The 5,105-nt window shown below is 41.6% G+C and overlaps 1 long non-coding RNA gene across 1 annotated transcript; it reads right to left on the bottom strand.

The window, feature by feature from the left end:
- Positions 1-1,060: 1,060 nt before the first annotated feature.
- LOC147325578 (uncharacterized) lies at positions 1,061-1,916 on the bottom strand. The gene is made up of 3 exons (XR_015130576.1): positions 1,774-1,916; positions 1,577-1,688; positions 1,061-1,496 (listed from the first exon to the last, which is right to left on the bottom strand). It is a non-coding gene; the product is annotated as an uncharacterized LOC147325578 (long non-coding RNA).
- Between the last annotated feature and the right edge of the window lie 3,189 nt (positions 1,917-5,105).

Here is a 5,105-nt window from a genome sequence, read left to right as displayed (position 1 = left end):
AGCCGACAGAGTCAATGCGTGAGTGTTAATTTAAACATTGATCTAGGGATTTCCACCCATTTAACACGTTATTTTATCATATGTTATTTTATTTGTTATTTTATACATTTTATTTTGTGACGTGATGTGAGCGCAGGTGCAACCCAACAGGCCCCAAACGTTCCTGGCAGCAAGTAAAAATGAAATATAAAAATATAGTCCAAACAGGTAAGGTGTAATTGTATTATGAGCCATAGTGCTTGGTCTGTTTGTAAATCAATTGCAGTTAGAGGCTACATTAATTTTCTGTCTGTAAGCACTTATTGAAATTATCTGAGCACATTACAAGTACATATTTGCTTACTCTGTATGCTCAAATGTGACCCGTTATAGCCAACAGAAAAAAAGCGGAGGCCCGAAAAACAGGTGGGGGTCCTCCACCACCACCACCACTCACAGAGGCTGAGCAGTTGGCCCTCAGCCAAAACAGTGGGCGCCCTGTGGCCGAAGGCATCTCTGCGGGGACATCCTCTGAGTCAATAACCCCGCAAGACACAAGTGCCTACATAGGGGGTAAATTCAAAATAATACATGATGTGCATACATCCTTTCTTCACAGTCACCTTTGCAGTGCTACTCATTCATTTGATAAACTCTTTACCATAATGGATTATTTTGTAGTGAAGTTATTTTCCTACTGATTTTGCCTTGCCTCAGTCTTGGTTGTCTTTGAGAGCATAATGACAATGAAGTGTAAGGTGATTGGTATGTTTGTTAATTGCCATTTGGTCCCTTGTAAGTTATAAGTGACCTGTATAAACCTCATATTCTATCAGTTGATGGTGGTGGTGTACTGCATCTGGTGCAGCCTCCTGTTGAGCCAGACCAACATGCAGTTGTGAGTAATACTCCACAGATTATATGAGGTTACAGTAGAACAGCAATGTTGTTTATTTCTTTACTACAGGAAAATAATGAAGAAACATTGACAGCTGTTACAGAGGAGGAAGCAACAGAGACACTTTATGAGGTTTACATCTTTTAATACTTTGTGTACAGGAAATACAGGCGACCAATAAAGCCAGTTGAACAAAAAATCTGTTTATTCTTCTTTCAACATGTTGAGGTGATGGGTCAAAAGAAATGATTGTGACATATGGTGTCTCTGACTGCTCTTCCATCTTGTATGTCCGTGGGAGGGTCAGGATGTTCATGGTTTGGATCACTGCTGATGTTTGGTTCAGAAGGACAGTGTTCTCCTCTAATTGTGGCAATGTTGTGAAGAATCACACATGCCACAATAATGTCACATGCCCTTTCTGGGGTGACCCTGAGTCTTTGCAGGCACTGGAACCGGGCCTTAAGCATTCCGATAGTCATTTCAACTCTGGCTCTTGTCCTGCAATTAGCCAGATTATATCGCTGCTGTGGGCCCGGTTCAGGGTCAGAGTAAGGGGTAAGCAAATAGGGTAAACATGGATACCCCCTATCACCAAGCAAGTAGCCAGTGAACTCTCCTAAGACAGAAGGATACACTTCAGTTCAAATGTCCCTGAAGCAATTGGTCTTTATATATTTTAAAGTATTTTCAACTCACCATGTCCAAATTTTGTGCTCAGTGTACATTCACGGAATATTTGTGAGTCATGGACAGAGCCTGGCCACTTGGCTTCCACATTTGTGATAATGTTGGCAGCATCACATATGATCTTCACAGTGCAGAGAACACGAATTAGCATCCATTACTATAATGAAATAATTTGTTAGTTTGAAATGCTACAGGGAACTATGTACCTGTACATTAATGCTGTGGAAAGACTTCCTGTTCACATAGTCTCCTTCATTTACTGAAGGAGCAATGATTGGAATGTGAGTACCATCTATACAGCCAATCACGCCTGGGAACCCTGAAAATAAATGTAAAATTTAAGTAGTAGTTCAAGTATCACCACATCATACATTACGTTTTGGTCATCCTGATACCTGCAATTTTGTGGCATCCCTCTTTGATGAATCTTGTGGGTCTATGACCGGGGAACACAAACGAGTACAGGAGACATTTCAGTGCAACTGTAACATTCCTGACTGCCCGACAGACGGTAGCCTTGGAAACGTGCTCAGCGTCACCAATATTATACAGAAAGCTCCCGTTTGCAAAAAACCGAAGTGCAATACAAATAATATGTACAGAACTGAGAGCATGTCCGCGATGTGTCACATGCGTAATATATGGCCTGAGGATGTTATCCAAATAAATTATAGATTGTGCTGAGAAACGGTAACGTTCGCACAGAAAATCATCAGGAAATGATAAAATGTCCAAACGCGCTCTGATCACTCTCTCCCGGCGGAGAGCTCTGCGGAGAATTTGGGCTTCACGATCTACTGGCTCTTCAAGGAAGGGACACGCCATATCTGACACTTCCTACTGTCAGGTTTCCGACAAAGGGGCGGAGACAGTCAGGGTTAGTTGTAGTAAACCTGCTAGGGGGCAGGTTAGCTTCACGGCGTGTGTCGTCATAGTGACTCACTCAGGCTTCAGCTGAACTCGCTTTGTGAAACCGAAAACCCAGAGTTTTTGTTAACTCAGGGTATACTTACTCAGTTTTTCCACTAAACCGGCTTCCTGAAACAGGGCCCAGGAGACAAATAATTAAAACAAATTACAAATATATAAAAAAAAAACCTTGAAACAAAGGAGGTAACAAGCAAAACATAGGAAGACAACAACATAGAAAAAGTATAAAAAATATGAAGACAAGAAGGAATATAAACATCAATGATGTCAGTAGACTGGCATCTTGTCCCTGCCTTTTGTCCAGTGACAGCTGGGACAGACTCTGGGCCCTCCGCTTCCTTGAACTGAATAAGCAGTTAAGAAAACAGAAATACAACACAAGAACACAGAACATGATAATACTAAAATAAATAAGGCTGTTGATGTTTTTAATTGATTTTCTATTAACCTCACTTTCACTGAGCCATCCTTTCTGCCACCAAGTATGAATTCAGATGGAAAAGTGAAGGCTTGATTGCACAGAAACAGAAAGAGTACAGCACTCTAACTGTTGGTGCTTTTCTCCATGTAATAGTAATAATAATAAAGTATACTTTATTGATCCCCGTGGGGAAATTCCTCTCTGCATTTAACCCATTCACTCAGTGAAGCAGTGGGCAGCCATTGGGCACCCGGTGAGCAGTGTGTAGGGGCGGTACCTTGCTCAGGGGTCCCTCAGGGTAGCCGTTCAGTGGATTCTGTAAATATCAACACTTCACTGAGTTCTTTTGATTCCTCAGAGGCATCTGATGGAAGACAAAACACTGCTCAGTAGACTATTTAACACTTTATTACTTCAAGAAGGGAGACACGCTGCCGCGGATCTCAAAATGGCAGTGTGCCCCTAACAGTTTTATTACAGAAGCTTTCTCATTCTAGTCTAAACAACAGTGTCTCAGTAACTTTCCACTAGAGATGGTCCCCTCTTATCTACATTTTCCCAGGCAAGCGTGAGCGAGAGTCTGCAGCTTTCAACTCCCCAAGGACACATGGTCTAAGTCCTTTATTTTTCAGGGCTGTGTCCACTTAATATTACACTATATACCTTTATAACACTTATTATTAAAAAAGCATAGCATTATTGAGGCACTGCAGATTATTTCATCCCAACAATTCAAACCCCCAACCTTCCGATCATGCGGCCACCATTCTACCTACTGAGCTATCCCTGCCCCGTGTGCTACAGCTGAAGTGGTTGATGCTGGAACAATTAAAGTTACTGGGAAAACAACCTGGCAAGAAGTGAAAAAAAATACCCTGATGCCAGACAAGGTATAAGTGAGGAGGATAAGAGACAGGAACTAAAGTATTAATTTTGGCCTTAGATTTGCCAGGCATGCAGAAACATATTTCTAAAATGTTCAAATTAGCTTTATGTGCAGAGTATTTAAAAAGTCTAAAACACTTAGCGAGTTAAAAGATAATAATGCAGTCTGCTAATGTTGTGCTTAGAGCTTTTATTCTGATGCTCTACAGTGGCTCAACCTGTACACGCCAAAGACATCGAGGCATTCAAGTGTGAATTAAAAATAATCGTAGCACTAAAGGAGAACTCATTAGTATTTATCCCTTGGGGACTATCTGTCAACTCAAGTGAGTTTTATTTATATAGCTTAATATTACAAATTTGCCTCTGGGGCATGTAGTAATGTCAGTTCACAGATTGCCGAGTAAGGTAGGAAAAGTGGATGAAGGTTTATGGGTTATATTTTCTGGTAATTAATATTTCGGTGGAATTTGCATGGAAATTTAGCTCGTGTCACATTTTTGTCTGCAACTGATCCAAGTTGTTGTCAAGATAATTAAGACCTAACTAAAGTGATGGACCACTCTATGGAGTACGAACAGTGTTGTTGAGCGAGAACGTGCAGGCTCAAAGGTGGGGGTGGGAGGGTTAAAGGGTTAATGAAGGGAATAAATTAGTTAAAAAGAAGAAAAAGCAGTGTGTCATCTTGTTTAAAGTCCTTGGCTTAGGCGTGGGGTCATATCCCTCCCCCTGGAGGCTCTTCGGCTCTAAAAAGAGCTGAGTGTTAGGGTTGGATAAACTCAAAGGGAGGAAAGACTCTTCAAATCAGTATGAGCCACAACTATGGGTTCAGTCACCAGGATATAAAATGTAACCAGTGTCCTCTCACGGAGCTAACGAGCACTAGGTTGTGACCTGTGACCCTTAATGTGGTAAAGGTCACTACGCTCATGTGAAATTAAGAGCTATTAACAGACAGGTCATTGCTAATGAGGACCCCTGTCTGGATGTCCGAGGAGCGCTCAGCCTGTGGAATGTGGACTCCTCGTGCGCTCAGGAAAAAGTTATCATAACAAACTCCTGCGAGGCGTGATGAGGTGGTGTTGCAATACACATCACACTGCATTTTAGGAATTTAATTGTGCTCTGTGGGACTTGCAGCGAATGCAGGTTTTGCTCATTACAAACAGCACTAGTTGCATGATAGTAATGCTGTAATGATGAGGAAAGAAAGACAACAAACATCTTTTTCCCTTCAAAGATGAAGCATAGCTTCTGTTTGCCGCAGGACGACAGAAGTCACTCTGATCTGTGATCTGATGA

Source organism: Aulonocara sp. 'chitande type north' Nkhata Bay, linkage group LG7 (assembly GCF_057382095.1).
Source record: "Aulonocara sp. 'chitande type north' Nkhata Bay isolate Kocher_YH1m ecotype deep benthic linkage group LG7, A_spYH_male_GT1.1, whole genome shotgun sequence".
In the NCBI taxonomy this organism is placed as follows: domain Eukaryota; kingdom Metazoa; phylum Chordata; class Actinopteri; order Cichliformes; family Cichlidae; genus Aulonocara; species Aulonocara sp. 'chitande type north' Nkhata Bay.
Note: the sequence above shows the minus strand (reverse complement) of the source record. Positions and strands in the feature narration are given on the sequence as shown.